The sequence below is a fragment of the Pan paniscus genome, chromosome 23 (genome assembly GCF_029289425.2).
Source record: "Pan paniscus chromosome 23, NHGRI_mPanPan1-v2.0_pri, whole genome shotgun sequence".
In the NCBI taxonomy this organism is placed as follows: domain Eukaryota; kingdom Metazoa; phylum Chordata; class Mammalia; order Primates; family Hominidae; genus Pan; species Pan paniscus.
The window spans coordinates 34,979,898-34,999,939 of NC_085927.1; the positions used below are offsets into that span (position 1 = coordinate 34,979,898).

At 49.5% G+C, this 20,042-nt stretch overlaps 1 protein-coding gene across 5 annotated transcripts in view; it reads left to right on the plus strand.

Annotated features, from left to right (window-relative positions):
* KIAA1671 (KIAA1671 ortholog) overlaps positions 1–20,042 on the plus strand; it is a 245,469-nt gene that overhangs the window by 128,882 nt on the left and 96,545 nt on the right. The gene's annotated exons all lie outside the window — the stretch shown is intronic.

Below are 20,042 nucleotides of genomic sequence, written 5' to 3' on the forward strand. Positions count from 1 at the left end.
AGTGCCATGGTGCAATCATAGCTCACTAAAGCCTCGAACATCTGGGCTCAAGTGATCCTCCCACCTTGGCTTCCCAAAGCACTGGGATTACAGGCATGAACCATCACACCTGGCCAATTTCAGACTCTTTGTCTGCCTGTTATGGCCCCTCCAAGCAGGACCACTGCCCTGCCTGTTAGTCCACAGGGTCTTTGCCATATGTAAAATAGATTGCTTTTTACAATAATAAAAAGAGAGCCATGTGGTAACAAAGGCTCCCCAAGCCTAGACTTCCACTTTTTGGTTCTTGATGGGCCTCAGTCACCCTCCCGTGCTGTTGGGAGCTTTGTCCTGAGAGGCTGAAGTGGACCCCACTCTCAGATGGAGGTCTTTGAGGCCCCAGCCCTAACTGTTCCAAAGCAGTCATTGCTGGGTGTCAGACATTCCACGGCTTAGAGCAGTTAGAAGGGGCATGCCAATCTCGTGACTGCTGAAAGGAACCATAAATGCAAGGCAGAAGCTTGGGAGGGCTGGACATGTGGGCAAAATACTTCTAGGAGCCAGGATTCCAGGATGCAAATGCCATGTGACCCTGAGCAACTATTTGCCCTCTCTGGGACTCAGTTTCTCTGTAGGTATAATGAAAGATTGGACTGGAGTCTCTTAAAGTTTCTTCCTGTGCACAATCTCCCAATTCTAAGAGTCCAGTAAGGAGTGGAGCTTCAGAGTCAGACAGATGTGGGTTCTAATCCAGCCCTCGCTGCTCTGTGACATTGAACAGGTGACTTCATGTCTCTGATCTTGTGTCTCACCTACGATGAGAAACTCCCTGTCTCAAATGAGGATTGTGTAAGCATTTCATTGTGGAGACCAGTGGGGAGAGCACCTAGCACACAGTAGGTGCTGTCTTTGCACATATCCAAGGGAGGAATTGAACCCACAGTGTAGAAGTTGCTGGCTGCCTCGAGGGTGGAATGACTTCTCGATTGAGGCACTAGAGGGCACCCCTGTTCTAACAAATCACTTTGATGGGCAGCTGCTTTTTTTTTAAGCACGTGCAGAGCTACACACTTTCACACCTGAGTGTGTGTGGCTGTCTCAACAGCCAGTGAGGCAGGGGTTCTGACTGGCCAAATTTTGCAAATGAGGACACTGAGCAAAACCTGACTTGTCCAAAGGTTGCACAGAGCCTCTGGAAAGTCCAACATCAGGAGAGAATAGTGTGGAGTGTAAAAGAAGGAAGGAGATGGGAGGATCATTTGAGGCCTTGGAGTTCCAGACCAGCCTGGGCAACATAGCAAGACTCCATCTCTACAAAAAATGTAAAAATTACCCCGCTGGGTAGTGCATGTCTATAGTTCCAGCTACTGGGGAGGCTGAGGCAGGAGGATCACCTAAGCCCAGGAGTTGGAAGCTACAGTGAGCTATGGAAGGCTTGATGCAGGTTGATGCCCTCTCCGTGCCCTCTACCCGCACTGTTTGCTGCTGGTAGGCAAATGGATTTTCCAGAGCTGAAAAAGGACTCAGATTTGGGGGTTTCAAGCTGAGTGGACATGTGGTTTCTGTGTTTGAGACAGAGTTGATGAGTGTGGAGCCAGGATACTGTGACCTTGTGCCAGCCACCGCCCCCTCTGGGCCCAGCATCTTCTTTGTTGAAATGCATTAACTTATCTCATAGTTGGCTTGCCGTGCACGTGTATTGAGTGCCTACCCTGAACTAGGCCTGAGCTGGGTCTTAACACCTCAGTAGGACAAGAGAAGATGGGCATCCAAGAGGCTGAACCACAATGCGCAGAGGCCAGGCACCTCTGGAAGAAGTGGGAGATTTGAGGGTGTCATTGATTTTATCACTGTGATTGGAGCCCAGAGGACACAATGTAACCATTTCAGTGGTTCAGTAATGCATGGATGACAAGGTTGTCAAGGAATTTGGTCTGAATTATTACAGTTTAAGAAAACCTGATGTTGGCCAGGCCTGGTGGCTCATGCCTGTAATCTCAGAACCTTGGGAGGCCCAGGTGGGAGGATCACTTGAACCCAGGAGTTGGAGACCAGCCTGGGTAACATAGCAAGACCCTGTCTCTACAGAAAATTTAAAAATTAGCTGGGCGTGGAGGTGCATGCTTTCAAGTCTCAGCTACTCAAGAGGCTAGGCAGGAGGATCACTTGAACCCAGGAGTTGGAGGCTGTAGTGAGCTATGGTTGTGCCACTGCACTCCAGCCTGGGTGACAGAGCAAGACTCTGTCTCTCTAAAAAACAAAAAAACAAAAAACACCTGATATTTTATATAGAAATTCTGAGGCAGGGACATACAACTGCAGGTGTTTCATATTGTTTTAATATTTTGTATCAAACATTTATATTAATAAAATATAGGCATGTTCATGTTGACCTAATATTTTGTTGCTGTAATATAAATGTAATAATATCGTAATCAGAGATTTTTATTTTGCTCCTCCTATGTGCTGGTGTATTAGTTTTCCAGGGCTGCCATATTAAAAAACCAGAGACTTCTGAATGGCTTAAACAGAAGAAATGTATTTTCTCACAGTTCTGGAGTTTACAAGTCCAAGATCAAGGTGTTGGCAGGTGTGGTTTCTCCTGAGGTCTCTCTCCTTGGCTTGCAGATAACCACTTTCTCTCTGTGTCCTTACACCATCTTCCCTCTGCGTGTGTGGGCTCCTGTCTGTGTTTCCAGATTTCCTCTAATGACGTTAACAGTCAGATTGGATTAGAGCCCAACCTAACACCCTTATTTTAAACCTAATCACAACTTTACAGGCCCTATTTTCAAATAATAGTCACCTTTGATGTACTAGGGGGTTAGGGCTTCAATATGTGAATTTGGGGGGAATATATTTCAGTCCATAACAGCCAGGTACTAGGAAAAGCACTTTAGAATGTTTCTTTTTATCCTCACAACAGTCCTAGAAGGGAGGCACTGTTATTATATGCATTTTACAGATAAGGAAAACAAGGCTCAGAGAGGTTAACTCACTTGCAGAAGATCACACAGCTGGTCAACAGTGGAGCCAAGATTTGATCCCAGCCTGTCTTACTCTGGAGCCTGCACTGTGTTAGTTTATGTTTTTAATTTGACCTTAATCCTAGGGATACCTTTTCCACATTCTATTGAATTTACCAAGCTGTCCTCATGCCTCATTTTACTCTGCCCTCTCCCTGTTAAGGCCTAGATTGGAAAAGACCCAGATAGCAGGGAAGAAAGCCCTTTGCCAGACCCCCTGCTGCCCCAGCTTGCCTGGGCCCCACCTGGCCTGTTTGGCTACCTGCCCAGGGGGGAGTGCCTGGGGCCGCCCCCTTCCAGCTCTGCCCTGACCGCCCCTATTTGCCGAGAGCAGCCTGGGCCCAGTGAAAGCCGCCTTTGTCCTCCAGTTCATTCCTCCTGGAGGGATGACCTAAGTCTTGTCTTGAGGACAAAGCAGCGGCCTGCCACGTGAGTGCAGGTCAGTCCCAGTAGTCTGCAGAGTCTCCCAGCCTAACTGATGGGAGTGGCAGTCTTAGTTATGGTTTGCCAAGTTTAGTGTGGTCAGGAAGGCTGCAGAGCCCCCTCTGTGTCCTGAGAGATAATGCCAGTGGCTCCTGTGTGTATAGAACTTGACAGTGGCTTGCGTCTGTAATCCCAGCACTTTGGGAGGCGGAGGCGGGCGGATCACCGAGGTTAGGAGTTCGAAACCACCTGGCCAACATGGTGACACCTCATCTCTACTAAAAATACAAAAATTAGCCAGGCATGTTGGCGCACGCCTGTAATCCCAGCTACTCAGGAGGCTGAGGCAGGAGAATCGCTTGCATCGGGAGGTGGAGATTGCGCCAAAGCACTCCAGCCTCAGCGACAGAGCAAGACTCTATCTCAAAAAAAAAAAAAAAAAATTGACAATGTATGAAAGGTATTTTATGGTTTCTGGTTTATCTGATCCTCCCAGATTCTGCAGGGTGTGCAGGGCAGGGACCTGTTGAAGAAATGCCTCCAGGCCAGTTATCAGTTGCCATAACAAACGACTCCAAAACAGCAGTGCAAACCAACCACCGTTCATTACGTCCATGGATCCTGTGGGTCAGAAATTAGGCAGGGCTCAGTGAGAGTGGCTACTGCCTGTCTGGAGTGTCAGCTGGGAGCCTCGAACAGTTGAGTGATAGAACCATCTACAGTCTTCTTCACCCATGTGTTTGGCACACGTGATGGTTCAAAAACCAGGCTTCCCTGGGACTGTCAACCAGAGCACTGAAACACGGCCACTCCTGGTGGCCTGGGCTTCCTCACAACATGGCAGCTTAGGGCTCTGGAAGTGAGTGTTGTGGCAAAGAAGGCAAACGCCACACTTCCCTTTATGATGGCTGCAGCCACAGGACTTACATAGCGTCACTTCTGTTCTCTGCTGGGCCATGCAGTGACAAGGGGAGGGGACATGGACCCCCTTCTCAGTGGCAGGAGTGGCAGAGAATGTGTAGCCACATTCAAAACCACTGCATCTTGCAGTAAATCAGATGTGCCCGGGTGACATTCACTGAGCACCTACTCTGTGCTGGGCACTGTGCCAGGGACTTCATGTGGATGCTTTTCTCAGTCCTCTCAGCAGCCGATTCAAAGCCATTGTTTTCCTGGCAGGCATTTGGCCTGGGAGGGCAGGGGAGCCAAGGGGAACCAACACTGCTGCTGGCAGTTTGGTGTTGAGTACGCCACAGTCAGAAGACGTGGGCTGATCTTTTTCTCTTCCTCCTCTGAACTTAGAATATTCCTTGAGTTCTTGAAAATCCTCACTGAGATGTCTGAATCACCTCACTCACCAAACCCTCCCTCTGGTGTATATTTCCAGCAGTTTCTCTCTCCCAGTGTGCTGAGGGGCCCCCACTCCCCCCCCCCCCATAACCCCCTGTCCGTCCTGCGGCTCTGTAGGAGGGACGTGTTGCCTGCTGCTGGGAGCTTTTGAGGAACCATTGGGTGGGTCCTCATGGCCCTGACAGGAACCAAATGATGCTCACCCTATGTGTGTGAGCTGGTGTTTCTATGACTTCCTTCAGATCCAGGCCTGGGATTCATTCCTCTGCCTCCGCACAGCCTGATAGACAGTAAGTGTCCAATATATGTTGAGTGAAGCAAACTGATAAGTGGTGAAGGAAGGAAGGAAGGGAGGGAGGAAGGGAGGGAGGGAGGGAGGGAGGAAGGGAGGAAGGCTGTTCAAGAGCAGAGATTCTCTGGTATGCACATCTGTGTCCCTGACACATAGTAGACACTCAATAAATACTCACTGCACTGGAGGAATGAAAGAATGAATGGATGAGTGAGACTCTTTGCAAGCAGAAACAGCCCCTATCTTTGTATCCCTGTCACGTAACACAGTGCCTGACATCCAGGAGTTTCCGTCAATGAATGTTATGCTGAATGAATGAATGAACCACTGAAGTGAACTCTATCAGTAGTGGCTGTGTCTTGTTTCATATCTATATGCACAGTGCTTAGCAGAGGGCTGAGTACACAGCAAGTGCTCATTAATCATTTACAGAACTGAACGAAAGAGTGAAAGAAAACAATCAATGCGAAAATGAAACTTTTCATCCTCAGAGAGCATGTCTTGTTCATCTCTGTCTCTCCACTTCCTAGCTTAAGGTCTTGCACACAGCAGGTGCTCATTAAATGTTAATCTGAATGAGTGAATGAGTGGGTGAGTGAAAAAGTGGTTCTTGTGGGTAGGGACATGTCTTGCTCATTAGTTTCCCCACTTCCTAGAACAGGGCTTGGCACACAATAGGTGCTGAATAAATAAATATGTGTTGAGCTGAACGCAGGAGTGAGTGAGTGCATAAACGAACTTCTTGAGGAGAGGAATGTATCTCGTTCATCTTTTCCCTCAGATCCTAATGCAGGGCCAGGCATAGAGCAGGTGCTTAGCAAATGCTTCCTGCACTGCCCTGACCTTTGTAGGAGCGTCCATCTGTGAATGAATTGAGAAGGGAAGCCCGGCTGGGTGGACCTCGCCCATCTCCATCTGCCCCGTCCCATCCACCCAACCCCACTGCAGACTTTTCCTGTTGTTCGGTCTGCACAGGTGGACAGGAAATCCCCCAAAGGCCGGCCGGAGAGCTGTTTCCATATTTTCTCCACACCAGGCTGGCTCTGAGTGTGACCAAGGCGCCAGTCCGAATCCCAGCGCCGTCTGGCTGTGGAACAGTACCCCCCAGGGACCCCTCTTCCTGACCATGTTAGCAGTTCTAAATTTAGAGCCGGCTGAGCAGCTTGCACCAGGCAAGTAAAGCCGGGGAATGTTCTACTCACAGCCAGCCTAAAGTTACCATGTTCAGCACTGGCCAGGCCTGTTAACCCCCAAACAGCTGAGCAGTAGGCATGGAGAGAAGAGTTAAGGCTTTGGGGTGCAACAGAACAGGGTTCAAATCTACCTCTTTGACTTCAAATTTAGAATCCATGACAACAAAAATCACTTATGTGAGCCTCAGTTTTTCTCATCTGTAAAATGGGCATAATAAACCTTTATTCTGCCCCTCCCACCCCCCACCCTGCCGCTGCCTCTGGGATCTTATTTACCAACCTCAGCTACATGTCTTGCTTTTCCAAACTTCTCATGCTGAATCTGCCCACTCTTAGAGATTTAGTTTGGAATCAGTGGATACCCAGAAACTGTTTAAAAAACTGTGTCCCCGCTGGGCACGGTGGCTCACGCCTGTAATCCCAGTACTTTGGGAGGCCGAGGTGGTGGATTACCTGATCTCAGGAGTTCGAGACCAGTCTGGCCAATGTGACGAAACCCTGTCTCTACTGAAACTACAAAAATTAGGCAGGCATGGTGGCGGGCGCCTATAACCCAGCTACTCAGGAGGCTGAGACAGGAGAGTCACTTGAACCTAGGAGGCGGAGGTTGCAGTGAGACGAGATCGCACCACTGCACTCCTGCCTGGTGGACAGAGCGAGACTCCTCCATCTCAAAAACCAACCAACCAAACAACAACAACAACAACAACTGCGTCACCTTGTTGATTTTGCAGAGCAGTGTCTCAGATCGGGTTCCCAGAAGCAGACTCTGAGGTGGGGATTTGTGTGGATGTGATTTAGTGACAAGAGCTTGAGTCAACGTGGTCCATTCAGGAGCTTTGGCGGGTGAACAGCATCACAAAATAAGTCCTACTTCAGAGCATTGGGGCAGCTTTTACTCCACTGCCCACGGTCTGGAGGAGAGGGGGCTGTGAGCCATAGCAGCCAGAGCCTCCAGCACCTGGGGAATGGGCGCCCCAGCCAATAAAGGAGATCTGGCAGGGAACCAACAGCATCTACCACCTTTAGCGAGGCTTCAGGGTATTGACTCAATTAAATGAGATGCTGGGTATAAATTGGCTAGCATGGAGTAGTTGGTGCTCTGTGAGTGGTCATTTGGTAAAATGAAAGCTCTTAAGAAGATGGAAGTGGTTTTACTGGTGTTAATGATGTCTTTCTTTTCTTTCTTTCTTTTTTTTTTTTTTTTTTTGAGACAGAGTCTCACCCCGTCGCCCAGGCTGGAGTGCAGTGGGGCAGTCTCGGCTCACTGCAACCTCTGCCTCTGAGGTTCAAGCGATCCTCGTGCCTCAGCCTCCTGAGTAACTGGGATTACAGGCGTGCACCACCACACCCAGCTAATTTTTGTATTCTTAGGAGAGACAGGTTTCACCATGTTGGCCAGGCTGGTCTTGAACTCCTGACCTTAGGTAATCCACTGGCCTTGGCCTCCCAAAGTGCTGGGATTACAGGCATGAGCCACCACGCCTGGCCAATGTTGTCTTTCATTCCTCAAGCACTTACTGAGTACCCACCAGGTGCCAGGCTCTGCAGAAGGGTACAGAGGTGTGGCCACCACATTCCCCACCACTAAGGAAGGGGTGACAGACACATAAATGGATACACGTGTGATGATGCAGTAACTGGACTGTCTTCACACACTGGAGGGAATTTAAGTCACCTTTTAGGGACAGAACATTTAATACAAGTGATGAACAAACATTAAAAATAAATAACTTTTTTTAATTGGAAAAGTAATACACAGACATGTTTAACATTTCCAACAGTGCAAAACAGTGTTCTAAAGAGAAATTGGTCTCCCTGCCATCACCTCCAACCTGCAGTCCCCTCCTCCGGAAACTGGTGACAGGTTCATGTGTCTCCTTTTGAAAATATTCTCTGCGTATGTAAGACAATGTCTGTGCCTATATCTGTGTCTGTACCCTCCCATATGTACATATGTATACACACACACACGTGCATGCACACATGCACAATTTGCCCTTTGTATCCATGGTTTCCGTATCCGTGGATTCAGCCAACCATAGATCAAAAACATTCGAAGAAAAATGTATGGTTGTATCTGTACTGAACATGTACTGACTTTTCTTTTCTTGGCATTATTCCCTAAACAATACAGCATAACAGCTATTTACTTAGTGTTTACATTGTGTTAGGTATAAGAAACCTAGAGATGATTTAATGTGTGTAGGAGGATGTGTGTAGGTCCCATGCAAATACTACGCAATTTTATGTAAGAGACTTAAGCATCTGTGGATTTATGTATCTGTGGGGGTCCTGGAACCAATCCCCCACAGATACCAAGGGGTGCCTGTGTGTGTGTGTTTAATTTTTTTTTTTTTTTTTTGGAGACAGAGTTTTGCTCTTGTTGCCCAGGCTGGAGTGCAGTGGCGCGATCTCGGCTCACTGCAACATCTGCCTCCCAGGTTCAAGCAATTCTGCTGCCTCAGCCTCCCGAGTAGCTGGGATTATAGGCATGCACCTCCATGCCCAGCTAATTTTGTATTTTTAGTAGAGATGGGTTTTATCCATGTTGGGCAGGTTGGTTTCGAACTCCCAACCTCAGGTGATCCACCCGCCTCAGCCTCTCAAAGTGCTGGGATTACAGGAATGAGCCACCGCACCCGGCCGTGTGTGTTTAATTTTTAACACAATCAGATCTTGCTATGCATAGTTATCAATGTCCTGACTTTTCTTTTTCTCATAATGATGAGATTTTTCTATATCAGCATAATAGGTCTATGCCATTCTTTGTTAATGGCTTTATATTCTTCCTTGCACTGTAATTTTTTGAACCAGTTGCCTCTAGACAGACATGTCGGTCATTTCCAGTTGCATGCACTATAAACAATTCTGCAGTGAACATTGTTGTGCAGACACCTTTGCGCCCTTGTGTGTTTTGCTGCAGGAGAAATGCCTGGCCGTGGCCTTTCTGGGTCATCTAAAGATTGAACAGGGGTTTTCTAGGTGGGCTGGGACTGGCAGGTGTGATGGAGCTATGCTCAGGCATAAAGAACGGCGTGTGTAGGTACAGAGGCTAGAAGCTGAGAAGAGGGTGGTGCACTGTCAAACATAAACCAGGTCTGCTGTCTGCCTCCTGGCTCCTGGGCTCCAGCCTGATGCTCAAATGCCCCCACCTCTGCCAGGGTTTCACTCCACCTGTGAGGATCCAGGGAGTGCGGGCAGCTCCTTAGAAGAAGTCTCTGGCCCACCAGGCTTTTCTTGCTGTCAGGCCTCAGGGTTTGCATTGGAGTGTGCTGAGCTCTGGAGCCCTTAGCTCTACTGCTATGCCGGTCGAGAGACCGTAATTTCTTTCATCAGTCCCTGAAGTTCCAGTCTCACCCTGCACGTGGCCGGTGTGGTGAGAAGCCCACAATGGCAGGCTGTTCTCAGCATCCTCCATCCTCATATTTTGGAGAATTTAGCTGGGACCCCACCCTAAACATGTTCAGGACTCTGGCCTCATTTGTTATCTGGGTAGCTGTTAGGTTAATCTGTTTCCTCTTCCCTGGCCTTTCCTGCACATTTATTTTGAAAGTTGAAATCTCAAATGTCTCCCAGACTCCCTCAGTCCTTTAGAACATAGGCAGTCCTTTGGGAAAACCCCACACCCGGAGAACTTTTCTGAGGCCTTGTCGAGAGAAACAGCCAGGGGCTGGCCTCTTCTGCCTCTGTAAGGCAAGAAGAATGACTAGTCACTGGGTGCTTGCTGTATATCAGACACCACACGAGGCACTTTTTCTGTCATCTCATTGGGTACACGTAGCACCTTCATCAAGCAATATTGTTATCATCATTTTATCACAGGCTCAGACATGTGTAGTGACTTGCCCAAGGTCACAAAACCAATGGATGGTGGCTCTGCTATCCCACAGGGCTGTCCTTCTGTTCTACTGTGTTTCTCTCCACTATTCCTTATTGGGAATTCCATGCTGTGAATGTTCTTCCATTGGATGTCTGTCCTATTGGACTGCAGGCTCCACAAGGGCAGGGATCCTCATCTGTCTTGGTTCACTGCTGTATCCCTGGAGTCTAGCACAGGGCCTGGAACACAGTAGGCAATCAGTGAACTCTTCTTAAATGACTGCGTGAATGAGTGAAGGTTAGATAAAGTACTAGTCCATTTTTTTTTGAGATGGAGTCTTGCTCTGTCACCCAGGCTGGAGTACAGTGGCTTGATTTTGGCTCACTGCAACGTTCGCCTCCCACGTTCAAGCGATTCTCCTGCCTCAGCCTCCCGAGTAGCTGGAATTACAGGCGCCCACCACCATGTCTGGCTAATTCTTGTATTTTTAGTAGAGATGGGGTTTCACCATGTTGGCCAGGCTGGTCTCGAACTCCTGACCTCAGGTGATCCACCCACCTTGGCCTCCCAAAATGCTGGGATTACAGGCCTGAGCCACCGTGCCTGGCCTGGTCCATTCTATTTCAAGCAAAGGTGATGTTTGTTTGTTGATGATGGTGATGATGATGAAGATGATTTTGTTCTACCTCTCAGAATTGAACTCACGCTGCCAAAAACAAAACTCTTCTTTCTTCGTAAACCAGTTTACTTTATGGGAATCTGGTATTTTGCATTTTTCCTCTCCAAGCCAAATGAGAATGCCTATTCTATATCAGCAGAGATAGAAATCTGAACATTTCCTTTAGAAATTTCTGCATAGAAAACTAAAGCGAGGCGGAACTGCGCTTGAAGATTTCAGTTGCCATGGCTACGGGTAATACAGTGAATCATGTTCTCACATGCGTTCGTCCTTGGGCCTTCAATTGCTGTATCTCTGTTACAGGATTTTGACTATTAAATGCATTTTATTCAGTAAGGGGTTGAGAGGAGATGCCCGCTGCTGAGCCCCCGCTGACTGAAATGCTTCAACCAGCAAGGATTTATTGAGCATCTCCTAGGCTCTGGTTCATCAGGGTTCATCTTCATCACCGTCTTGTGGGTGTTGGGGTTACCACCTCTGTTTTAGAGATGGACAAGTACAGCCCCATAGAGTTTGGCTTGTGTGTGTGTTCATTTATTCATCCTTTAGTTTATTTGTTCATTCATTTACTCCTTTGTTTATCCGCTCAACAAATACGTATTGAGTCTTTTCTCTGTGCCCGACGCTGTTATAGTCACCAAGCATCAGAGGGGAATACGAAAAACAATTCCTGCCCTGGCTGAGTGTGTGTTCTAGTGGGAGAGACAGCTAATATATATGAAAGATAAATAATTCCAAATACAGATAAATGCGTGAAGATAAGGAAACAGAATGATGTGACAGTAAAACAGGTGATGAGACTGGGAGGAAGCGTGACTGGAATAAAATTTGGGTGGAGCCCTGAGGGAAGGAGCCAGCCACGCAGGGATGTGGGGAAGGAGGCTGCAGGCAGAGGGAACAGCACGTGCAAAGGCCCTGCATTGGGAACAAGCTGAGACAGGTTGAGGCATAGTAAGGCCAATATTGCCAGCCTTCCATTGAGCAAGTAGGGGAAGCAAGTGGGAGCCTTGTGGGCCAGGGCAGAATATGTAGAGTTTATTCTGGCTGTAGTGGAGAGATGAGGGAGCATTTTTGGTGGAGGCTAACCTCGTAGGATGGAGAACTGTCAAGCCCAGCCAGGCTGATGTGTGGGGAGTGGAGTGGAGGGGCAGGAGGTAAAGCAGGGAGGCCAGCGGCAGTGGGGACTTGGGTCCAGTGCTGGGGTGGGATGGGAAGCAAGGAGAAGTGATCGGGTTCAGGCTGTAGTTTCAAATTCAAGCCATGGGAATGGATTGGAAGATCTGGGGAGAAGAGGAACTACGGAGGGTCCCCAGTGTCTGGCCCGAATAACAGGCGAATGGTGCCAAATTTTACTGCAACAGGGAAGAGTGTGGAGGGAGCAGCTTTAGATGCAGGGGAGCTGTTTCGAGTTGGTGGGAAGAGATGGCATCAGAGCACAAGAGGAGAGGCTGGCCTGGGCTGTGAGTGTGGCCCCTCTGCCCCCTGCACTGGAGGGAATCAGGGTGGCCTCCCAGATGCAGGGAACAGGGAGGGTGAGCTCAAGGTCACCAGCTGAGTATGGATGGGGGAGTTGCAGATTAGTGGAAAGAGAATTTACTGAGTTTTGGAAGCAGACAGGTTCCTGGGTTTAAGTCCAGCCGGCAAGTGACTATGTTCATTGAGCACTTACTGTGTGCTAGGTAATCTCTAGGCAGTGTCTCACACAACCCTCACACAAACCCTACAAAGCAATCGCTATTGTTATCCCCATTTACAGATGAGGAGACTGAAACTCAGAGGTGCAGTAACTTGTCTGAAGTCCACAGCGCATTGGTGGAGGGACCAGTTTTGAGCAGGCAGCCTAGCTATGCTTCACAGCCTAGGAACAAGATCAGAGGCTCAGATTTCTCATCTTTCAAGAGGAGAGACAAGACCTTGCAGGGCTGTTAGTGGAATGCCATGAAATAATGGATGGCAACCCCTATAGAGTGCCTAGCACTGTGCTCGGGCACAATAGGTGCCTAAGGGACAGCCACTCCCTCCCCTGACCTGTTTCTGTCCACTTGGTTTCTATTAAGTGACACTCGCTGCTGGCAGCTCATTACTGCACAGTGTGTTCAATTGCTTGGAGAAGTCCTTCCTCCAAGGGATCTCATTAAGTCCATTTTGAAATGAGAACACTTGGTGGGGAGCAGGGAGGCAGTTATTATTATACCCTGAAAATCAGTTGTTTGAGTAAGAATGGAGAGGTACCGGGATCTTCCCTGCCCCCCCGACACACACACACACACACACACACACACACACACACACACACACACACACCCCCCCTCTCTCCTCTCCCCTCTCCTCTCCCCTCCCCTCTCCTCTCTCCTCTCCCTCAGATCCTGACAGTGATGCTGGTTTGCAGGCACTTTGCCAGCCCCCGCCTTGCCTCCCAGGACTTTTCACTTTGGGTTAAAGAAGGGAGGGAGGACAGAGAGATACATGGGGCCACCCTGAGGACTGTACAGGTGTCCACATCCAAACGCGAAGGCTGCTCCCAACTTAAAGCATCGCTCTTGTTTTCGAAGAAAGCGAACCATCAACTCAGACCTTCTTGAGAGAGGAGTTTTTCTGTCAAAGCTCCAAACAGGGCATTTTCTGTTGCCTTCTTGAGACTTGGGATGAATGGTGGTTGAACGGGAGCAGGGAGGCCCAGTTTAAATGCAGGTGTGGGTCATTTGCCCAGAGCTTGGAGCCCTCCAGAGCTCCCTCCAGAGGGACTGGTGTGTTGTGCCGCGGGTGGTACACGCAGACCCCCAGGGTGGCTTTGTGGAGTGAATGAATCGGGGATGGAGACCTGAAGGGCCCTTATAGATCATCATGGCCAACCCCTCCTTGTTGGCTGAGAGGACACAGGCCCAGGTCTGTCCAAGGCCCCTCAGCAGGTGGGAGGCAAGCAGGCCCCGGGGTGGGAAGTAAAAGGTGAGAGAACACCCCTCAAGAGAACTTGAAGAAGGAGCAGAATGGGACCAGTGAGTTCATTTTAGTGAAGGCTGATGCAGCATAACCCCCGGGCCTTCCTCCAGCAGCCTCTCCAGGCCTCCTTTTCTTTCTGAAAGGTCTTAGGGAGGTAGGATTAAAGCTCCAGACAGCGTTGTAAGAAAATATGTCATGTGCCTTGAGAAACGTGATTGTGAAAATGAACACTTAGGAAGAGGTGTCACCGTTACCGTCTGAGCCTGGCCCCAGGAGGTACACATCCGCATTCTCACGACTTTGTGTTTTCATGAGCACAGCCTGTGTCCTGGGTGGATCTGGGAGCATCAGGAAGCCAGCCCTTCCTTCCTCTCTCTCCCTCCTCCCTCCCTCTCTCTCCCTCCTCCCTCCCTCCCTCTGATTCTCGCTGAGCATCGTTATTTGCTATGTCCACTTGTTTGTTCCCCAGCTCTTTATTGAGTGTTTTAAGGGGTGGGGATACTGTAGTAAACAAAACAGACAGATATGAGTGCGCTGAGCCTCAGGTGGTGTTTCTTGAGACATGAGGAAGGCTCCCTCCAGAGTGTATATACAAAAGTTCACCAGCCTGCAGACCAGACAAGCCCAGATCCAGGCCTCATGCAGTCATTTCCTAGCTGAGTGACCTTGAGCACAACACCGAACATCTCTGAACCTCAGTTTCCCCCTCTGTAAAATGGCAGAGGTACCATCCAGTTCACTCTGTGATTCTGGAGATTCTATGGGGAAAGGTAGGTGTGGTTCTTATGAAAGGCGGGGTGCCATGCGGTCCAGTCTCTGCACAGACTCACATTCCAGCATCTGGGAGCAAAAGACAATAAAAATTACAAATGCTATGCATTTCTAAAAGAACATCAAGAGGCCAGGCACAGTGGCTCACGCCTGTAATCCCAGCACTTTGGGAGGCTGAAGAGGGTGGATCACAAGGTCAGGAGATCAAGACCATCCTGGCTAACATGGTGAAACCCCATGTCTACTAAAAATATAAAAAATTAGCCAGGCATGGTGGCAGACACCTGTAGTGCCAGCTACTCGGGAGGCTGAGGCAGGAGAATGACGTGAACCCAGGAGGTGGAGCTTGCAGTGAGCTGAGGTCGCGCCACTGCCCTCCAGCCTGGGCAACAGTGTGAGGCCACATCTCAAAAAAAACCACAAAACCAAACAAAAATCAAGAAACATGTAAATGAAGATAAGCTGTAGGAATACTGATGACTGCTAAGCCCCCCTACACTCATCCCCTTATGCCCAATCTCTCACAACCTCATCTTTGCTCCTTTTCATGGTTCTGTTTCCTGATCCTTTTTGACTTAGCATGACCTCACCGTTCTGGTTAGCCTTCGGCTTTCTCCTCCCTTGTTTCTGCTCCTGTTCTTCTGTAGCCAAGATAAAAAATTTCTTTGAAGGTGCAGCACCCAATGGAGGAAGCCTAGGTTTTCTGCTGGGCCTGACAGCAATAGCACTGTCCCTGGGATCAGACGGAGAGGGAGGATTTGGAGCTGCAGAGCCAGATGTGCTCCCTGCCTGCCGCAGATGGTAGTTGGGGAGCTAAGCTGGGAGTTCTTCCTGTCCTCTCTGTGATGAGTCGGGGAGAAAAAGCCTAGAGCTCCTGGGGAATTCTGTTGTGTGTCCCCGGCCTTGTCAGATGAGGAGAGACCATCTGCAGGGTACACGGCGAACCTGACACTCGACACACCAACTCTAGCATCTCAGAACTCCAAAAAGTGCTTGTGGCTGTTGGGCACAGCCCACACAGGGCCTTGAGGCTCCTTCGCCCCACTGGGGTCAGGGTGGCAGTGGCAGTTACAGCCGCTTGTCCACGGGCTGTCTCCGAGGGCTGCCTCTCTGTGCCTGTTCACCAAAGTAGCTGAGGAGCCTGGTCTCACTCGTCCTCAGCTACGTAGGAGTGGACAGAGGTGGTCTTAGCAGTCACTCAAGACACACAAGATCTTGTGGGGCCCCTGGCTTCTCAGGCTTCCATCTTCCCTCCCTGTTGCCTGTCCGCTGGTCTTTGGGTGTTTCCCATTTGTCTAAGACATTCCCATCCCGTGTCCTTTGCCCTCAAAGTTCTGCCTATTACAAGAGCCAACACCATTATTATTTTTTAACAGTTCTGAAAAACCCTAATTGACATACAATAAACAACGTTTCAAGTGTACAATCTGATGAGTTTTGACGTATGTGTATTCCCGTGGAACCGTCACGGCAGTGAAAATAATAAGCACGTTCCACACTCCCTGAGGGGCCTGCTCCTGCCTCTTTGGAATCCACCCCTCCTTCCATCCTGTCCTCAAGCAACCATGATCTGCTTTCTGCCACTGTGGATTAGTCTGTGTGTTGTAGACATGCACGTGAATGGAGCCGTGCACTCTGCAGTCTTCTTCATCGGTGTCTCTCACTTAGCATAATTATTTTGAGATGTGTTCACGTTGAGGCACATATCAATAACTCGTTCCCTTTATCAGAGCACTTTTCCATTGCATGGATGTGCCAGTGTATTCATCCCTTCTCTTGTTGACCGACATTTGAGTTGATTCCAGTTTAGAGCTATTATGAATGAAGCTGCTATGAACATTCCTATACAAGTCTTTGTACGGACAAATGCTCTCGTTTCTCTTGGGTAAATACCTACAAGTGAGACGGCCTTATCCTATGGTAAGTGTATGATAAACTTGTTAAGAAACTGCCAAACCCTGTCAAAGTATTTGTAGCATTTTGCACTCCCACCCTCAGGGTATGAGAGGCCCAGTTGCTCCACATCCTCACCATTGTCATTTGGTACAATGGTGTTGTTTCATCAGTGGAGATGCTGAAAGTAACAAAGACCCCCATAAAAATGGGTCTGACAATAAGGACGTGTATTACCTCGCACAGTTCACCAGCTGGTATTAGTATGGGGTTCGGCAAACTATGGCCTGTGAACCAAGAATGAGTTTTGCACCTTCAAAAGGTTGTAGGCTGGGTGCGGTGGCTCACGCCTGTAATCCCAGCACTTTGGGAGGCTGAGGCGGGTGGATCACGAGGTCAGGAGATGGAGACCATCCTGGCTAACATGGTGAAACCCCGTCTCTACTAAAAATACAAAAAATTAGCTGGGTGTGATGGCGGGTGCCTGTAGTCCCAGCTACTCGGGAGGCTGAGGCAGGAGAATGGCGTGAACCTGGGAGGCGGAGCTTGCAGTGAGCCGAGATCGCGCCATTGCACTCCAGCCTGGGCAACAGTGCGAGACTCCATCCAAAAAAAAAAATTGTAAAATAAACCAAAAACCACTCAAAACACAAAGAAGGTATGACAGAGACTGCATATGACTTGCAACACCTGAAATATTTACTATATGGCCCTTTACAGGGAGTTTTCCAAGTCCTGGATGCATAGATCCACCCAGGTTCTTCCCATCTTCCTACACTTTTCTCGGCATCTTATTCCCTCATGGTCCCCAAATGGCTGCCACAGTTCCAGCCATCCTCAGGAGCCCGGACAACATCCCACCAAGGAGGAGGGTGCATCATGAGGAAGACTTCTCCCTGTAGTCCACCCAGCAGACTTGCCCCCAGGTCCCCTTGGCCAGGATTTGGTAGGCAGAGGGTTGTGAAAATTGACATTTACAAAATGGCAAAGAGAACACTGTGATGGAAGAAGCCCAGGAGTTGAGCACAGAGAAGGCACTTTACTTGGTGGAGAGAGCAGCAGAGAAGGCTTCCTGGAGGTGGTGACATCAGCACAAAGTAGAAATTGGCCAGAGAAAGGGGCAGGGAAGAGAAGGCAAATAGTAGTTCTTCCATCCCCTCCCCTCCCCTCCTCTCCCTCCCCTTTCCTTCCCTTCTTTACTTCATTCATTTATCCATTCAACAAAGACTTACCGAATGCCTCCAGTGTGCCAGGGACAGGGGGCAATAGCAGAGACTAAGACATAGAAGATTTCTGTTCTTATAAGCCTTCCTTAGAGGGACAGTAATAAATAAACAATTAGGGAAATACCAAGGAATTATAATTATTAAAGTGTAAGCGGAAGGGTGCTGTGATAGGGTCTGGAGAGTAACCTTAGAGCTGTGACTCAGAAGCAAGAAGCATCAAGGCTGCGTAGGATCTGCAGGCAGCTCTGGGTTGGAAACAACTGGGTGGAGGGGGCGGGGGGGTTTTGCTCTGATTGCCCTGATGCCAGGGGCTCTGGAAGAGACTAAATCCAGGCTAGCCCAAGGTCTAGGACTCTGAGGCTGTGGAATGTGCATTGTACCCAAAAGATGGGCTGCCATGGGGACCTGTGGAGTGACACCCCTTTGTCAAGATGCCAGGGCTGCCTGGCTGCCCCATTCCCTGCCCTCTCCGCCCACCCCAGCATGGCTCCTGGAACAGCGTGGGTGGCGCAAAAGAGAGGCTCCCCGTGTGCAGAGAAGCAAGGCATGTGAGAACAGACCTCCAGCCGGGTCAGGAGAAAGCACTCCTGTGTGGAGGCGTGCTCTGCAAGTGGAGACCATTCCTCACAGCAGCTATGAGATGAGAGAGAGGTGGGGGCTGCCCAGCTGAGTGATGGAAATGATGGGGGTGGGGCGTGGTACCACTCTTGCCTTGCCCAGAGAGCCGAAGCTGTTGAGCACAGGCCTCCAAGTCAGACTTCGCCACTAAGCCGCTGCACAACCTCCAGCCTTCACTCTCTGCCTCAATTTTCTCCTCTGCACAGTGGGGATGCTTGTTTTGTTCCCATGAGTTGGTCAGAGCATATAATGTTACCACCACTGGTAAGAAGGGTACCGTTTTTCTCCCCTTCTAAAGGCAGAGAAGGTGAGGCTCAGAGAAGGTAAGCTACTTGCCCAGGATCACATAGCAAGGAGCTGGAGGGCCAGGCAGTCAGACTTTGGAGCCCTGCCCTAAACCGTGCTTGTGAGGATGACATGAGATGCTGTGGGGCCTGGCACACACAATATGTCCCGTCAGCTCTTAGGAAATATGTACCCTATCGGAGCAGCCTTTGGACGAGTGTTGATTTAGCCTGGGGAAGGGGGGCATTTCTCTTTATAAGTTTGTCTTTCAAAATGTGGGTTTTTTTTTTTTTTTTTTTTTTTTTTTTTTTTTTTTAAGACAGAGTCTCGCTCAGTCACCTAGGCTGGAGTGCAGTGGTGCAATCTTGGCTCACTGCAACCTCTGCCTCCCGGGTTCAAGCGATTCTCCTGCCTCCGCCTCTTGAGTAGCTGGGATTACAGGTGTGCGCCACCATACCTGGCTAATTTTTGCATTTTTACTAGAGATGGCGTTTCACCATGTTGGTCAGGCTGGTCTCGAACTCCTGACCTCATGATCCACCCGCCTCGGCCTCCCGAAGTACTGGTATTACAGGTGTGAGCCACCGCACCTGGCCAAATGTGGGTACTTAAGCCACACTCGTTCCAATGGTGGATTCCAATGGGGCAGTCCCCATTGGAATATCCGTGCCTGTTGCTGGGGGCCTCCTGTGTGCTCTTGGCTTGCACTGATACCTGGGAGGTAGGTGTCATGATTTCCATCTGCAAAAGGAGGCAGCTGAGGCAGGAGAAGGTGGTGCAAGGGCCCCAGGCCATACGGTATTTGTAACTGGGTTTGGTGGCCTTGCAGAGGAAGGCGGAGGATTTTGAGTTGGTCTTTCCTGTGGTCTTCCTGGGTAACCCCCTTGGGGAATCGCATCCCAGAGAGGAGGGGAGCATTGCCTGGGGCCCCACAGTGGTGTGGGGCAGAGCCTGGCTCTTCCTCTCCATTCAGCCTGGGCAGGAGGGCATGGAAGATGCCCTCTGAGGCCACCCAGACCTGCTGGTCACTGGAGCTGTCGATGTGGTTGAGTTTTCGTCAGAACTGAGTATGGGAGGGGGTCCCCAAAGCCATGTTGGTGAACCTTGTGTTTTTCACCATCAGGCTTCAGTTGGGGTTCACAGCCAATCTAAGTGTGAGTGGGAGAAAGCCAAATGGAGTGGAAGGGAGGAGGAACACAGGGCAAGGTCTTCTCTCCTATGACCACATCTTCTGCACCCCATAATCCAGCTGACACAAATGGGGGTATTCACAGGGGCAGGGTAGCCCGGTGGTTAAGGGCCCAGGCTTTGAGTTCCACCCAGCCGTGGGTTGTGTCACAGCTCTGCACATAGCAGATGCATGACTTGGACTAGTGATGTCATTGTCCAGAGCCTCTGTTGTCCCATCTGTACAATGGAGATTACAGCCTTCCTGGGTTATACCTGTCAACGAGGCAGTAGGGCGCACAGTAGGCCCTTGGTGAATGACAGCTACTGTGAGTTGAGACTATGCTTACTACAAACCCCAAGTAAAATAGTTGCAC